The sequence below is a fragment of the Abrus precatorius genome, unplaced genomic scaffold, assembly GCF_003935025.1.
Source record: "Abrus precatorius isolate BTA unplaced genomic scaffold, Abrus_2018 Scaffold2, whole genome shotgun sequence".
Classification (NCBI taxonomy): domain Eukaryota; kingdom Viridiplantae; phylum Streptophyta; class Magnoliopsida; order Fabales; family Fabaceae; genus Abrus; species Abrus precatorius.
The window spans coordinates 272,249-292,030 of NW_020874362.1; positions in this window are offsets into that span (position 1 = coordinate 272,249).

Here is a 19,782-nt window from a genome sequence, read left to right on the forward strand (position 1 = left end):
GTTGGATTGAAGGAACTAAAAGATAATAAAGGAGTAATGGAGCTAGCCACAGTATCGAAGTGTCATGGCAAAGTGGAGTTGTATGTAGTACATCCAGTTTCCCAAACTGAGATATGTATGGATGTTCCATTACTTGAATATCCCATGAATGTTGGTGGTGTTTAAGTTGGGGAGATGGGTGCTAGAGAACAAGTAGCAGAAGAAAATTTTAAAGTAGATAACATGGTTGAATTGGAATAAAAGGAGGTTCAAGTGAAAAAAGAAGAGGGGCATGTAGAAGAGGAAGAGCATCAAATGGAAGAGGAAGAGGTTCATATGGAATAGGGAGATAAGGAACAATTAAAGAAAGTTGATGGTTATGAAAAATCTTCTGCAAAAAGAAAAAAAATGAGTCAGAAAAAAGAAAAAAAAAGGCAAAGGAAATGCCTACCAAAACATCAAGAATAAGTGACAATACAAGGAACAAAACAACAAGATCAAATAAGAAGAAAATAAGTAAAACAATAACAATAAGTGAGAAGAAAACAAACAAAATAATAAGAACAAGTTAGGAAAAAACAAGCAAAACAACAAGAAAAAGTCAGGAAAAACAATCAAAACAACAAGATCAAATGAGAAAAAAAAGGAAGGCAACAACTTCATATGTTGAGTTTCATATTGATTCAAGTTTTGATTAAGACTTTGAAGTTGAATCTCAATTTGAGGTTGGTTCTACTTTTGCTAATCCAATGTCATTTGTTGTTAGTAATGAGGATTTTGATGTTAATGAGGATTATAGCACTGAGCGATTAGAAACTGATGTGGATTCTAATGAGGAGTAAGATAGAAATAACTTTAAATTGTTTAAATTGTCATAAAAAATGACTGATTACAAATGGAAAATAGGTACATTATTTGCACCCAGAGAAGATTTTAAAGAGGCTGTAAAGACATATGTTATTCACTCTGATAGAAACTTATAGATTTAAAAGAATGATGAAAAAGTAAGAGTGGTGTGTAAGGGTGAATACAAATGGATGGCATTCTGTGCCAAGTTACCAAGAGAAGACACTTGACAATTGAAAAAAATTATTGATGAACACACATGCAACAGAGAGTATAAGGTGAAGATGTTAAGTTCAACTTAGTTGAGTAAAAAATTACAAGATGGTGTAAGACAAAATCCCAACATAAAGGTTAATGACATTAAAGAAAAAGTGCAGAGAAAGTATAATATTGGAGTAAGTCCACAGCACAGAGAGCAAGGAGAAAAACAATTGACCTTATTGATGAGAGTTTTAAAGAGCAATATAAAAGGTTGTATGATTATTGTCATGAGACGTTAAGGTCAATTGGTTCATCTAATGGGCAAATGTTGCCATTAGCAATTACTATTGTCAAAAATGAAAATAAGGACTTATGGCAATGGTTTTTACACCTACTTATTTCTAATTTAGGAGGTGTGGGAGTATGCAACAACATGACCTTTATATCTGACCAACAGAAGGTATGACACAGAATAGTTCACATTTCAAGGATTATTACCAGTCATTGAGGAGTTGTTGTCTGAAGTATAACAAAGAATCTGTGTCAGGCACTTGTATAATAATTTCAGAAAGATATATCCAAGTAAACAATTAAAAGAGCTTATGTAGAAGGTAGCAAAAACAACTTATCCACAAGAATGAGAAAGACATATAAAGGAAATGAGGAACATTAATGAAGAAGCATTCAAGTATCTCCTCAAAATTCCTCCAAGATATTGGAGCAAGTCAAGGTTTTCTTTCCAATCTAAGACTGATGTGATGGTAAACAACATGTCTGAAACCTTTAATAGTATTATTCTTGAACCTAGAGCAAAGTCCATTGCTATTATGATAGAAGACATAAGGATTTATTTAATGGAAAGGTGGGGCTGCCAATAGAAAAAAGACAACATTGTTAACAAGAGATATACTGCCAAATATACTAAAAAGGCTACAAAAACATCAAGCTGAATCAAGATGATGGTTTGCAAGGTATAGCTTTCATGATAATTTAACTTTTTAATACAGTTCATTTTAGTCTTCTAAGATTTTAATTAGGCTCATTTCAGTCCTTGAATTATTTAAAATGAATCATTTTAGTCCTTTAACTATTTCAAATTGATTCATTTTAATCTCATATTACAACTTACACTTATTTTCATTTTTATAAGGTGGTCTGGATAACATATGTTTGAGGTCCAACATATTAATTTGAAGGGAGATAAGTTTGTGGTGAACCTTGAACTAAAAGAATGTTCTTGCAAAATATGGGTGCTTACTAGAATATCTTGCTATCATTCAATTGCTTCCATGAACAATGTTAATATCCATCCTGAAGACTATATTCGTATTTATTATAGGAAACAACATTATGCAGCAGTTTACAAGTCTATCATATATCCAGCAAATGGACCTAATTTGTGAAAATCTACCGACTACACGACATTTTACCCCCACTAATCAAGAAACAACTTGGAAGGCCAAAGAAGTCAAGAAATAAAGATGCATATGAGATGGTTGTCAAGGGAAACAAATTGAGAAGGAAAGGAATGACTGTTAAATGTAGCAAATGTGGAGTAAGTGGCCATAACAAAGCTACTTGCAAAGTAACACAACTAAGAAGAACAGAGGCATCAACAAGTCATACTCAAAGTTTAGGTACTTCTCACGTTTCAATTGATAGTCAAACAAGAAGGAAGATGTGTACTCTTTAACGTCCCAAATTTTGTAACAATAATATTTTGATTTATTAATTTAAGTGTATGTGAATTGTTATATGTTTGTGTGTTTAAGATATATGATAATGTGGATATATACATTTGACTGTCTGATGATACGAATACGTGTGTAGGAATATATGTAAATTGATTGAGAATGTTTGACCGGTAGCTGAGTTGAAATGATTGAGAGAATGGACTGAGTGTGTGTTGCAGAGGCATTCTTGTTGTAGCGAGAAGGCCCTAGCCAAGTTGGGTGATTACGTTGCGTTCTTGTTGTAGTGAGAAGGCAACTGAGAGGGTTGCAGTCTCGTTGTAGCGATATTCTACAGAAATCAGAGTGCAGTTTTCTCTGATCTTTTCGTTATAGCGAAAGAGGGTGTTGCTGCAACGAAGGGTTTGGAAATTTCATTTCTCATTCCTCTCTTTGAAATCTCTTATTCTCTCAACCCTCAACCATTTTTTACCGATTAAATTACCTCCAAAGTCATTTGTGAATAAGATTGAAAGATGAGATTGTGTTTGGAGCGTTCAGAGGTAAGTTTTATGGGTTAGGGTTTTTATTTTCTTCCTTCTTCCCTGTTTTCTCAATTTCTCATGAAGATTTTTCATGTGTTTAGGACGAAATCCATGTGAGGAGCATTTCTATTATTGAGTTTCGTGTTGGGTCTTCATTCCAAAGTAAAAGGGGACTTTATCCTATATCATTTTGTTTTGAATCTGTGTATTTACTATGAGTTGCAATGTCATTGAGATAGAATATAAGAATAAGCGTGTTTTGATAAAAGATTCTTAATTGAGCATGATGAAATGTGTAACGCCCTTGATTTTGGTAATATTAATTATTATTATTATTATTATTATTATATATTAACAGGTGTGTTGATTTATTTGATAATGATGTTTACGTGTATTAAGTATATGGATGTGTGTATATATGTATATGTATGACTGGATATGGCTGAAATGGGCTAAGTGCCTAAATGCAGGGCATAACACTGGGCTGTTCTCGTTGCAGCAAGAGGATTCTCGCTATAGCGAGAGGGCCCTAGGAGAAAAGACCAAAATTTTTGCCTTTTCACTATAGCAAGAGATCTCGCTGTAGCAACAAAGCGACAGTTTGGGGTGCATTTCTGGATGCAGTCTAGCTATAGCGAGAGTGTTGCGATCAGAAAAGGATTTAAAGGGGGTTAGGGTTAGGGGAGAGTTATTTCTCCCTCTTCCTTCGAAATCTCTTTGATCCTTTTGTCTCCAAAGCCGTTCAGAAGCTTGATTAAAGGTTGGAGTTGTGTGGAAAACGCTTAGAGGTGAGTTTTAATGGTTAGGGTTTCAATTTTTCGTTCCCTTTCTCTGTTTTCGTGATTTTCCTGGGTTCTCATGGAGTTTCTCCATGTGTTTAGAACAAAATCCGTGAGGAGGAGCATCTCTTGGTGGATTTAGCGTGTGGGTCTTCAATCCAAGGTAAAGGAGGGCTCTACCCTACTCCTTTATGTGTGATTTGCTGTTATTTTGTGTGATATTGTGATGTGGCTGAGTAGAGGATAGGAAATTGTTGAGATATGTGATGTGGGCACTTGTGCCGTTTATACATGTGTGTATATCTGAATGTATATTGTGAAAATGTGAGCCTGAAGGCCGTGTAATATGAATGGAAATAGGCTAGCCGTGTGTCTTGAATGAATTGTGGGCTATGTGCTGTGTGTGTTGTGAAAATGAAATGTGGGCCTAGTGTCGTAACTGTTAAATGTGGGCTCTGTGCCGTATACTAAAATGTGTGACTGGGGCGTGTAACGTCATTGTAATGTGTTGTAAATGGTTCAGCGATACACTGAAGGTGTGGGAGATTAGGACGGTAGAAATACCTTGGGGAAAGAGAGTGGTGGTGACACCGACTGTGGAACGGGTGCACCACAGGCCACACACTCTCTTCCTGACTAGATCTCTGACCAATACTTTTGCTGAGTGACCCGTGACTGCCCACGTAGTATCCGTGAGGCGGGGGTAACCAGCGACTATTTATGGTATAAATCTGTGATCACATTGTCAATGTGAGTGTGGCTGGCTTATGCATAGGTTCATGAATTGTACTTATGGATGTGATGATGTTGCCTGTACTCGTATTTGTTTAATGTATTGGAAATATGCTGAAAGTGAGACTCTATGCTTAATTGTATGTTTTGGTTGTGTAGAGTACTCACCCTTACATTCATTTTTCAGGTAATCAAGACGATTAGTACCAGAATCAGTGAAAGGGGCAGATGAAACTGCTATAGAACTAGGATTTTAATTTGAAACTAATGTATTTGAATGGGTCCTGTAGTAGTGACTTAATAGAGATTGTAACCCCTTTCCTTATTTTAAAATATTTGATGAAATTTGGATTAAAAATGGAAGTTTTATTGTTTAAAAAATTTGCGAAATTTCTTATTTATTTAAAATTAAATTTAAGGTATTTCAAAATGAATATTGGACATGTGTGTGGTGGAATGACTTGATTGTGGTAGGGTTTCTATGAAAATTTGGTGTTTGATTGTAATGTGTTTGAATGTAGGCATACGTGCCATATGTGAAAATGAATATTATGATGAAATTAACAATGTGGTTGAAATTGTGTGGACATGTCATTGGTTGATAATGAATAATGTGAAATGATTGAAATTACGTGTGAATGGCATGATGGTTGTGTTTGAATATGATTGTGTTCAAAATGTTAAAAAAACTATGGATAGTTTAGTGATACACCGGAATGTGGAAGATGATGGCGGTAGAAATACCTTCGAGAAGAGAGGGTGGTGGTGACACCAACAGTGAGCGTGGGTGCAGCACAAGCCACATATTCTCCTCCTAACTCGGCCTCTCACTAACACCATTACTTGGGAGGCTCAGTATCGCACATGTTGTATCAGGAATCTGTTATCACAGTGTTATAGTGAGCGTGGCTATGTGCAATGAGCGCACCTCTATATGAATTGATATGCAAATATGTGTGAGTAGTGTTGAAACGAATAGATTAATGTTTGTTTGAATATGATTTTATCATAGTAGTGATTGTTATGAAACATGCAAGGTGAGTCTCTGTGATTGTGTATGATAGTGTAAAGTACTCACCCTTATGTTTAATTTTCAGGTGACCAAGATGATCAGCACTGGGTTCAGTGAAGGAATGGATGAAACTGTTATAGGACTTATAAATTTATTTTGAGAACTTTGTTCTATTTAAATTAGCTATGTAGCAATAATTTGATTCAAACTTGTAATATATCCTTATTTTGAAATACTTTATTAAACTATGTATTGGTAACTGTTTGCATGAAAATTTTTATCATTCCCAATTTTATGAAATTTATTTATTTAAAAATTAAATTAAGATATTACATACTCAAAGACATCAACACAGTTAAATGTATTATGTAGGGACAATGTATTTTTTCATTTTTGCTTTACGTTTTGTGCAGTTTGGTTGGAAAACATATTATGTGTGACTTGTATTTTGTCATTGTTCTTTTGTTAATGTCATAACAGTATATGTTAATAAATTTTTATTCTCAGTCTCAGCAAAGATTTCTTATTCTTACATTTATATTTCAAGATAATATATATGTTGAAAATATTATTCCATTAAAGATAAAAGAATCCATAAAAAGCAATAACGTAACAGTAGGACCATGACTTAATCAAAATACTCTTTCACAATGCATTTACAAAAATTACATTCCTAAACAACAGTGATTTTCTGCTAAACAACCTGAAAAACAATAACATTACTACTAATGCATTAATAAACACATTAATACTTAAAATATAACTTAAAATCTTAAATTTTTTCTTGCTATTTTTTAGTAAGTTCTGAAGATGCACAATTCTTCTCCTTTGCTTCAGTACAACAATTTCATTATCTTCAACTTTATTGTCTTCCCTCTACTTGAAAAATTCACAACTCTCACCAAACTGAAAAATGATACAATAGATTAAGAACACAAATTGGTTGAACTTGTTTATACACAAATATAAAACTCAGGTATTTAATCTTACAAATTTACCTCATAGTTTCTACATTCCCAAAACTCCTTCCAATATTTGTTATTGTAATTGCTATGCGATAAACACTCTTCGCACCACAGTAACAAAATGGATGGCCAACCCTTCTGCGAGTAGACATCGTCGTCAATGATTATGAGTCCATCAAAGCTTCAACCTTTGTTTTGCTATTTCCAAGAGACGTAGAACCCTAATTCATAGGCCCTAACTCGATTGGAAGAAGAAGACACCAAATATAACATTTTTTTAATCAATTTTCAAATAAAAATTTTCAAGTAAGATTAAATAAACGTCGTTAGTGCCACATAGGATGCGTCTGTTATGTTCTCTAATAGTTGTCACAGAAAGGACTAATGTGAAAAAAAAAAATAAAACTTAAAGGACTACATTGAACAAAAAAAAAAGATAAGAACGAAAGTGAATTTTACCTTAGAGTTACGAGACAGAATGACTACTTTTGCCAAAACTTTAATTATAATTTTTAAATAATAAAATAAAAGAGAGTTACTAAACTCCTCTAATTATATGGATTTAAGAAAAATCTTTTATTTAATATTCTATGACAATTGATGAAAAGAAAAAACACTTATGATAACTAATCATAATACTACTATCTTAACGCTTTCATGACAAAAAATACAATAATTCAACTATTGTCTTTCTACACTTGATTCACTTTTATATACATGTGGCATATTTAATAAATACAATAACTTTTAATATACGATTATATATAAATAGTTATAATTAATTTTATGTAAGTTTACTTCTTTATGAATAATTAAAACTAATTATTCTCCTAAAACATATTAAAATTATTTATCAACAATAATAATAATTAAATCTTATTTCATTAAATAAGATTTATTACAAATATTATATAATGTTATTGAATTTGATTAAATATAAAATTTTAAAAAATTATTTATATGTAACTAAAAAATATTTTATTTACAAGTAAATACGTAAATAAACTTTTTATATGCAAACCCTAAACTTTTTATTCATATGTAAATAAATAATAATAATTTTTTTGGTAGAGAGAAATATTAATAATTAAATCTTATAATAAAATTATATTATAAAAAATAGACAAAATTAGTAGATTAATATTTTAAATCGTGGTTCTATCTCAAGTTGGTTCTCTAATCTCTTTTTTTGTTTTTTTCATTTTGAATCTTTAACTTTTAAAAGTATTTTAAATAAGTTATTTTTTTAAAAGAAATGTTAGTTGTTAAAAATTAATGTTCATTTTTTTTCTCCTTATAAACTTTAATGAATAATATTTTGGTGAATTTTTCAATGGCATTTTTGTTTTTTCCTTCTCTTTTTCTTCCTTCTCTTACCCTTATTGATTGACATTTCTACACCTATTTGTCTTCCTTTTCAAACTCTAATAAAAATTTTCTTTTTTTTCTTTTTCTTTTTACCCTATTCACACCTTCACAAATCATTCTTTAACCATTTGAACTTAAATCATTTTCTATTTTCTGATTGTTTTTTCAATTGGATCTTGGATTCATAGAAAAAGATGGAGAGTAAAGCAACAACAATGATTGGTACAATGTCACTATCATTGTCTAGCTGTTCTTCTTCTCTTATAAACTCAAGATCCAACTGAAAAATCTACCAAAATAAAATGAGATTTTTAAAGTTTAAAAAAAAAAATATGATATCAATGGTAAATAAGAGGACAAACAAAAACAGAAAAAAAAAAAAGAAGAAACATTTTTGCATTGTTTAAAAGGAGAGAAAAATGAGTTATGGATAAAAAGAGGAGAAAAAAAGACAAATAAAAAATTCATTAAAATATTTTTCGTCAATGTTTATAAAAAAAAATTAGATAAATATTTTTCAATTGAGTTAATATTTAACAAAAAAAAAAACTTATTTAGAATACTTTTATAAAGTAAAAGATCAAAATAAGAAAAAAAAAGGTTAAAAGACTAAAATTAAAATAAAACTAATAGTTAAATAACTAATATTCTAATTTAAGCTTAAGAAATATATATTTTTTAAGAAATTACATGACTTCAATTAACTTTTTATTTTAATTATTTCAAATAATTATATAATTTAAATTTATTCTTTAGATTATTATATAAAATTATAATTTTTATTATATATTTTATATATATACGTACGTGTCAAACCTATTCAGTGGTTAAGAAATATAAATTTGTGTTTTTTAAAATAACTTTTTACAACGTAGATTTGGATTGGCTAATTTTAACTGCGATGTATATGTAAAGAGATCACATACTTAGTCGTAGGAGGAAACATGTTAATTTGATTGGCCCTTTGTTAATATATAAATAATGAACTTGAATGAATGGTTATTTCTGAGGTTAGAAGAGGTGACCTTTTGAAAATATGAGGTATAGTATTAACTGGTAAGTTCAAAGGTCACTAATATATAGTAAGGTTAAGGCTATAGCGAAAGGGCAGGGATGCCTAGCTAGCTTTGTGAAACGAGGAAAATCCACCACAAAAGTCACCAATTTAAACATAGAGCGTATATTGACCATGCAAATACAATAAATAATTAAAGCAACATTTTAAAAAAAATGATTTCATTATTCAGGTATAATTTTTTAATTAAAATCAATTTTTTACACTATCATTATAATTTTGCAAAATTTTAAATAACTAATTTTATAACAATATTAACAGAATTAAAGAGAAAAAAATTATACTATAGTATGTTATATTACTTTTACATCATCAATATAAAAAATTATCAATAATTTTATATAGAATGTAATTTTTATGAATGTAACAACTATTAAATTATAATTATATGTTATTTTACTTATCCTTGTTAAATTTTGTTAAAATAGAATAACCATAATAATGTAATCAAATAGTTTTTATTTTAAAATGTTTCAAAAGTGTTTTTGCTGAGAATACACTATCTTCAGTAGTCTCTTCTTTTGTCTTGTAACTGTCCCTTAGGATATTTAAAGATTTTTCTTTTATATGACGTGGAAGAGTACCTGCAAAAAGTACTCTAATAATAAAATCAAGTGTCAATTTAGATAATAAATGATATTTAATACTCATAAGTCAATATTTTTATCTGTACCTCTTACCTTTCTTTTACAGGCAAGATATTTGACTAATAGGCTTCATGACTCAACCTTGTCTTAAACTTTTTGTTTAAATAAATAATTAATAATTATCTAATTTAATCTCTTTAATCATCTTTATTAATTTATTTTAATTTAACTGGAGGGATGTCTGTCCTTTAAATCAAAGAAATATTCAGATTCTTTTTTCTGTTGTAATGACTGAGTAGTGTCTTATCTAGTACAAAATATATATATATATATATATATATATATATATATTATATAACATTTTATTAATATAAAATTTTGCAAAAATAATTTATATGAATAAAATTTTTAATCAAATAGTTAATTTTAAATTTAAATTATTAAATAAAATATTATTTAACAGTATAAAGGTATATATTATACCCGTGTAATTTTGGGTAAAGAAATAAAATTATATTGATTTAAGTTTCCCCAAAAATTATGCCATCAATAATTTTATATAGAAGGTAATTTTTGTGAATTCAACAATTCAATTATAATTATATTATCGTAATTGATTATATTAAATTTAAACATTTATAATAATGTAATTAATGGAACACATTTTCATATATTTTAAAAATATTAGGACTTGTTTGAAAGAACACATGAACAATTATAAAAAAAAATAACATAATTTCAATAAGTATTTTGGTTTAAACTCATCAAAATAAATTATTTTTATTTTATTTCGATAAACTTTTACTTTAAATTTATGACATAAATTATTATTTTAAAAATTTTAACTTAAATAACAATAAAGTGAAAAAAATATAAATATCAATTATTTTTAAATCATATAAAATTTTATAAATATAATTTATTTTATAAAAATTTTAAACTTAATTACTAAATTAATAAAATTTATATTTTAAAAATATAATTTTACTAAATTTAATATATAATATCATCTAATCATACGTGCGTATGTACAGAAACTTTTAATATAAAAAGTAGAAGAAATAAATGTTAATTGTGTTATATAATTTAATATTTTAAGCTGAACTATTGATAACTAATAATTAAACTCGCTTTTAAAATTATATACATATATATTAGCTGTTCCAACTTGTAAAGAACTCCAAATAGGCCATCGAATTGACAATTACAGGCAAGTCTAGGCCATCATTTCGAAGAAAAGCCAGCTTTATAATACTAGTTAAAGGACAACTTGTGAACAACATAAAATTAATATTATAATTCAACACTAATAAATTAATATACTAAATGTTCGTTGTTCCTTAAAAGAGTGGCCTACACTAATAAAATTGTTTTGTCTAAATACACCGCCCTGTTCCAAGCATAGATTCTCTGTAGTTTTATTAAAGAAAACCGTGGGTTGATTAATAGTGGACCACGTGGTGAGAATGACCCAACACTGTAGTTTAATTAACATAATGGCTACTTAGAGTGGTCTTTATCTTCTCAACTTGCGGGTTTTTCGCATTGCCTTTCTCTCTGCACATGCATCGATACGTTTCATGTTTAATTCCATTCTATAATAAATTATGCTAAAGAAACTCAACTCATTGCGCATTATTTTTTACTTTTAAAAAAAAGTAATACCCATCAATGATTGTTCTTATACAATTATATAGCAGGAACATAAATATTATGTTAGCTTCATTTACGTTTTGCATGAATATTTTATTTTAAATCTCATTGATTCGAAGGTGAAGTTTCAGGCAGAGCCTAGTTATCCTTTTTGAATAAGTTAGGACAAATTACTGAATTTGAAACCAGCTTTGTGATTGTCACCCTACGGAGGGAACAATGTATAAATATATAAAATTTTCAACCAGTTTCTCTAAGACTTTAATTTAGAATCTTGACTGAAATTTTAAGTCTCTGCTTAGATATTCTTTTTTTCCCTTTTCATAAAAGGAAATTTTTATAAAAATGTTTTCTTTTGTTCGGTTATATTATTAAAAAAGCATTCTATAATCTTAAATTATTTTCATTACAGTTTTATAATTAAATGGTAGTAAATTAGTTCTTAGTAAATAAAAAATTGAATTTTTAAGCAATCCAGGCTAAATAAATTATCTTAAAATCACCTTTCACTTAAAATATCTAAATATATAATTTATTTTACACAATCAATTATAATAATAATTATTATTATTATTGGGATAAATTTATTTTTAATCCTTATAAATTTAATAAATTTAGACTTCAGTCTTTAATTAAATTTTATTCATTTTTTAATTCTTATAAATTATAAACATTTGATTTTACTTTGTAAACAAGACTAAAAATATTTTTTATTAAATATAAAGAAAATAAATAAAATTAATTAATAATTATAATTTTACAAATTTTATAAGAATTAAAACTATATTTTACCCTTAATTATATCTATAATTTTTAAAAAATAGTCTAATAATAAAGTAAATATATAAGTATCATAATTTTAACCAAAAACTTTATATTTTTAATTTTTTAATCAATAGTTTTAAAAACACTCATTAACATAACTAATTATACATAGAATTCTTTTAAGATGTGTAACATTACAAATAATAAATAATTATAAATAGTAAATTTTTATTAAAAATAAAACTAAATATTATTCAATACTATATTTTTTTATATATAACTTTTTATTTTATGCAACAAAAAGGTCCTATTATATATACAAAAGGGAGGTCAAACAAAGAGAGAGAGTGAATGTGGTGCAATGTGTTTAGAGTGACTTAACATAGGAATGTGGTAGATGAAAGCTTTTAACTTGTGTCGCATCAAAATGGCCATCCTTCGAAGAAAATATATAATTTTGGGTCATAATATCAATTGGGTCCTAATAAGGAAGGCCCATTCGTTCTGACCCTATGCGAATGCATTCAAAATTATGTTCATGCGTTCATCATCTGCATACAAAAACAACGCGGGTACCAAAATTTGATCAAACGCTCCAATTCAAATATATATAATGTGAAACCTTTCTAAAGTTAGCCACGTGACCACGTGCTCTTCGCGGCGCTCAAAAATTTAAGGCCACGTGATACCTTTTTATGATTTTTTTTAATTCGTCTAACATCGCAGTGATAAAAAATTAACAAATAATGTTTTTCTTAAAAATTATAATATTTTAATAACATTAATATCTTATATTATATAAATTTCAATAAAATTTATTATATATAATTTTTTATTATGTATATTATACACATTGAAAAATTAATAAATATAGTAAATTATAACCAGTAATATTTATGTAAACTAAATTCACTGATTTTTTAGGCGAATCTAAGTATACTCTGAATGTAATTAATGACTTTTTATACTCTTAAATATGATATCATTTTATTGCTATTATTATGTCCCTTCCCAGGCTACCATGTGCATCTTCATTCGTAGTACTCGTTTTAAGGTACTTTTATGAAAGAAAATGATTCTCGTACAGACAAAGAATAACTTTATACTGTCATTTTGAACATATTAAGATAGAAATATATACACATGGATATTAAACATGACTTATCATTTTATCACACTATTAATTTTCATCTACTTACTACTTTTTTTTAGTATTTAGTAAATAAAGAAAAGATTCAATATTATATATTTTTAAATTGTAAATATATTTACCATTTAAATTATTATTTTTATAAAGTATTAAAATGATTTAATAAAATTATATTAGGATAATGTATAATTATCTAGAAACTTCAAATTTTATAACATGTTGAACATTATCTCCCCCTTTTTCTTTTTACGTTTATGATTTTACACAAATTTAAAAAAATAATTACTATTTTAGATTTTATAAAACATTATTACATAATTTCTTGTTGCCCCCTTCATTTATTATAGTGACTGCACTTATTTATTATTCTCAACTAAACACATATTAATTATTAAGGGTTAAAAAGGCTAAAGCAAAATTCTCAAAAAAAATTTAAAAATTAATTGTTCGTTAATTATAAAAACAAAAAAAAAATTATTAATATGTTAATAAAAAGACAAAGTAATAAAAAAAATCACTTTTGTATGATATGGGGATTGTGATTTTTTATACAAGTTATAGGATGCTTTTAACCATTTCAAAATAATTAAAATTTTTAATTAATTTAGTTAGTAATATTAAACTTATGAATAATTATATTCATTTTCAAAAATTTCTAAATCTCTTTTCATTTAATTAATTAACGTGATCTTTTTCTTTTTATTAAAAAAAAACTTAATTAATTAACGTGAATGAGAGCAACAATTGTGATTAATCAACTTTTTTTTTAATAAGAAAGTTTAAAAAATTAATTAAGGGGCATGGTATCTATAAATATGAGAGAGTATTCTATAACATGTTTAAATTAGCAGATGTAATTCTTCTAATAGTTTAAAAATTAGAAGATATTAATATTTTTTTCAATTAAACTACTGATCTCACTGTTTATTAATATAAAATTAAGGGTGATAATTATTTCATGTGTAAAAAAGAATACTAAATTTCTCAACTACAAGGAGTGGAGTATTGTTTTACCTTTTTATAGTTGAGAGGATAACCATTCAATTCGTAGCAATTATCTTTAGATTGTGAACATAATGGCCTATCTTTCTTGGGCCTTTGATCAGTGGAAGTTTTGACAGCAAAAGATGAATTAATTTCAGTTGTCCCTTGAGAATTGTCTAGTTCTTGTAGTTTCTCATCTTGCACAACAAATTAGAAGACTGAGCTAATAGGTGGGAATTAGATTCATTAACAAAATTCGGCCACGAATATGAGAAAAGGAATCATTCAAACTCATTAGAAAATGCATTACATATTTCATATGGGCATAGTCCAAGAAAGGATGAATACCATCACAAGTACAAGAATGAGAAGGCTTGTATTCCCCTAATTCTTCCCACAAGGCCTTTAATATTGTGAAGTACTGACTTATTAGTGAGTGATCCTTGCCCCTAGTTCACGTTTGAGTTGAACAAATCTTGGTCCATTTTGCTGTTAAAATATTATTTTCAGTTTTTGCCAACCAATGCCATTTTCATGGCTCCGCTCCATGAAGCATAATTATAACATTGCAAACATTGAGAAATAGAACTCAGATCATCAGAAGGGTGCAGAAAACAAGAACTCAACTGATATTCCATAACAGCCATGGAAGGAGATAAGAAAAGAAAGAATCAAATTCTTGAAGAACAGAATCGGAGTAGACAAAATAAGCAAATGTTTTCTGATACCATATTAAGTGTATAGAAAGAGAAAAATTAAACTCATATTATTAACAAAACATTTACAATATATATAAGTATATGTGTATAAACTTTCAAAGACTTGCTTGTAAAAACAACAGAATTAGTAATACACTCTCAAAATAAATAAACACTAATACTCAAATAGGATAAAATATAAACAATATCAAATATCTTTCAAAGTTCATGGGCTTGTGAGAAAATCTTATTTCTATTTTACTCTTTCTATTATGTTATATCATGTAAAAGACAATAAAATATAAATTCTAAAGCAATTTAGAATAAATAATTTGTTAAAGAAAATAGTAGAATAATGAAGCGTAATTTAGATTTTAGGATTAGTGAGAAAATAAATTTAAATAATAATTATAAAATGCATTTATGAATTTTGTTTAGATAGATTGAATTATTTTTTAAAATTAAATTCAGTTTTTAACATTTTTTATTGGATTTTGACGATTTGAATTGACTTAAATTGGTTTATGATCAGTACTATTAATTTTAAAAGAGGGAAATGACATTAAAAGAAAAAACGAATACCCATTGACTTTAACCAATTGAATAAAAACCGTAGTTCCAATTAAAATTTAGTATTTTCATAACAGTTTGGTTTCACCATCAAATTCGGCCTTGTTTATTTTAATTTAAAAAACTCATCCAAGAAACATAAGCTAAACATTTCAAAATTATCTTTGGAGTTGTTTTGGTTTAGAAAATATTTTTTTTTTTTTTTGAATTATAAAATTTTATTTTATTTTTATTTAATTTTTTACTTTCAGAAATTTATACCAAAAAACTAAATTATTTTTCTAATTTTATCATTTATTGTACAAATTTAAAAAAAAATAAAAATAAAAACAAGCCTCCAAACCCAAAGCAACGAACTTTGTTTCCTCCGAGAGGCAGAATTGGGAAAGCCTCTTATATATTATATATAACCAATTAAAAGCATATTCTGAAGTTTATTTTCTGCTTCAAAAATTCATTCCAAACCACTCAGGCATTGGGTGACATTCATCTTGTAGCTATCAGAAGAGGAAAAAGAAAACTTAAGTCCCCACACTGAATAGATCCCATTTTCATGTTCTTTTGTCAATTTCTGAAAGCCCAGAGTGAACCCAGTCTTAATCTCGAGACTTTGCTGTTTTAGGCCCAATAGAAGCGTTCCATTATTGTATCATAGGCCCTTTTCATAACCCAAAGTTTATTATAAATTCATGTAGAGTTGGACCCAACAAATATTACGTAAATAACAACTAAAAAAAGAGAGCAGTTTACATATGTGAAAATAGTAATTAACTTAAATTCTATAAAATGGGAACCCGCATGCTTTATTGCATTTCCTTGATAAATAGACAATAAACCAATATTTAGAGATAAAATAAATAATTATCTTTTATTTTAACATATTATTTTGCAAATATATACTGTACATGTACATCTTTTGTTTTTATTTGGATGTTGTAATGGAATCTTTGGCTCAATGATTCCATTTTTTAGTGGATCCAATGTTTTGTTTTTTTCCTGTTTGTCGTAATGAATTACCAGAGTTTAATATGTTATAACCTCCAATCAGAATTATATTTAACAAAAAAATGAAAAGCGAAAAAAAAAAAAAAAAACGAACAGACCAGGGCCTTACCATACGAGAATATATTCATTGATAAAATTTAAAAAAGTAATTAAGAAAAATGGCTCGCTATCCTTGTGCTATAAATTTGGATTGGTAAAAAGACTGTGAGATTAAAGTAAAACAGAATGAATTAGTGTTAAGATTTTTTTTTAAATTATAAAATTACGAATAACACATTGGCTAACATACTATTAATTATTGATTTTTCTTTAAAATAACAAAAATCATATAGATGTCACTCTTTTTCATGCCTAATTTAATGTTTTTTTCTTTAATTTATAGTAAATTTTAATTAATACCTAAAAATATGTTACAAAAGTGTAGGTACATTCTTTGACATTCCTCTTTAATATTTAAGGGCCTAGCCTTAGTAGTAACATTTCTGACTAACGAAACCAGCAACCATTTTAGTTCTTTGTATTTAGTGCGTTGTGAGTTGTGACTATCTCTCTTTGCCAGACTTTAGTGGTCCCCTATTGCGCAAATTAAAATGATGTTGATAGATTATCTTTGTTGTACTGAAAGCCCTCAAGTCATGTCAGGTTTATCATCTTCAGAAATAAAAATGCACTCTTTTATTTTTTGGGAGAAAGTAGAGTGAGATCAAATTGTTTAAAAGGCTATTTATTTATTATTACTAAATTGAGTATACAAATTAAGTTTTATGTATTACTTAATCATTTATGTAATTCTTATTTGGTATGTATCTTATTTCATGTAATATAAAGCATTCCAAAGAAATGCTCGAGAAAAAATGGGAAACTGTAACTTCATTGCTGGCTTCTCCATGCATAATGTAATTCTTTTTATTTGTTTTGAGACAGTATATTTCGTTCATATTTGTTTTCTTTCAATTTGCTAATATATATATATATATATATATATATATATATATATATATATATATATATATAATTTTTTTTTACTCGCTTTCCCCAATCCTAATCCCAGATACACACACAGCCAATTACGAATTATGCCAAATAATACTTACTCCAGAAAAATGTATTGACTAACTAATTATATGGAATTAATTAATTAATTTTTGAATAAGTGTTATCAAATTTAGTTTGTTTAGTATTTGTTTAAGCATATTAATTTTCATTAATTTAATCGTTGAATTGAGGATTCCAACTCATTAAGTAGAACAAAACAATTAAACTTTTATATGATTTAAAACTAGTTAATACTTTCTTAATTAATTTTATTTGAATGTATAATATACTTTTTAAATATCAATAAATGTCTATTAGGTACTAGAGTTATGAATACAATATCATGCAATTAAGATAAAAGTTTTGAATTTATATTCTAGATTTATATATATATATATATATATATATATATATATATATATATATATATGTATATGTAGTTAAAATTTACAGAATATATATATATATATATATATATATATATATATATGTAGTTAAAATTTACAGAACAACTGGTTAAGTTTTGAATGTTATTCTTGAATAGTTAATTTTTAAAAAAAAAATACAAATAAAAAATAATTTATTAATATTTTATCATAAATTTTTTAAATCGCTAACTTAAAAATACTAATTTAAGTTTTTTTTAAAGAAAATTAATATACATCATCTTTTAGATATTTCACAATTCTATATATTAGGTAAATACTATACTATACCATAGACAACAAGTTTATTAAGGACTTATATTTTCAGCTTAACGATATAACCATATAACACTAAATAAATAAATTTATATATATATATAAAACTTAAATATAATAAAATTTTAATTATTTTATAAACAAATTAAGATAAAATTAATTTTATTAATAGTATTAAATTTATTAATGATTTAAATATATAAAATAATTCTTAAAATTATTAAAATTTATTATTTTACTTTTTATTTATTCATTTAATTATTTTATCTACATTAAAGAATATTTTTATAAAAAATTAATTTAAGAAATATATAAAAATATTATGACAATTTTTTATAAAAATGTCTTATATTTAACATTACAAATAGTATTGATAAAATTAATAAAATTTATATAGCAAAAAAATTAATTACATTTGTTGAAAAATCATAACATTTACAAATTTTTAACTTTTAATTTATCAAGTCTCTCAGTTTTATAAATTTTAATTAAAAATTTTAAAATGTTAAAATAAATGTGTTAAAATTTGTATAACACTACTCCAGTACAAAACCTCATTGCTCACAGACTTGAGATAATGATAGAAGTTAAGTGTTCGGTTAAGTGTTTACTAAAGAAGGTTTTTTTTTTTTAAATAAAAATTGGGGACTCGGAATGGAATGAATAAGGTTTTTAAAATTTAAACTTGAATAGGATTAATTTTAATAAAATAAATATTAAATTATTAAATATAGTTGAAATATGTGTAGAAATTAATTTCAAACACGTACTTCTTTTATTAGAATGTTTGTTTTTTTATTAAAAATTTTGAGAATTTGTTTTTAACTTTTAAACAAACAAGTCTTTGAAAAACTATTAATACATTAAATTTTATATTTATTTCATAAATAAGAATTATATATATATATATATATATATATATATATATATATATATATCATACATACTTTTAACGGGAGACAATTATATTCGAGTATGATAGAATTATTACAGACTGCAAAATTTGCTCTAAATATTTAACTCAAATTCATTATATTTAATTTTAAAATTAAAAACTATTTTTTAAATTAAAATTAACATATTTCAATACTATTACACGATAAGTTTTTATAAGGTGTCTTTGCACATTTATTAAAAAAACCAATAGTTTAATTACGACATAGCCTTATCATGTTTGACTGTTGGAAGTGAAGGATTAATCAATTGCAATTAAGAGCCCCGTGTTTGGTACAAGGTGGTTTGGACAAGTGGGACGACACAAACAATGATAGGAGAATGTAATATGGGTGTTTCTTGGTCTTTTCGTAGGCGAAGAAATTTATGCCTTCACTGAAATGTTTCTTTATGGGGTTATCTTTCATTAATTGTAGTACTACTATATATCTGCATTCAAGTTATATATATTTAAAGGATCCTAATTGAATACCCGTCGTTATCCCTTAGAAAATGTTAGAAAATTCAA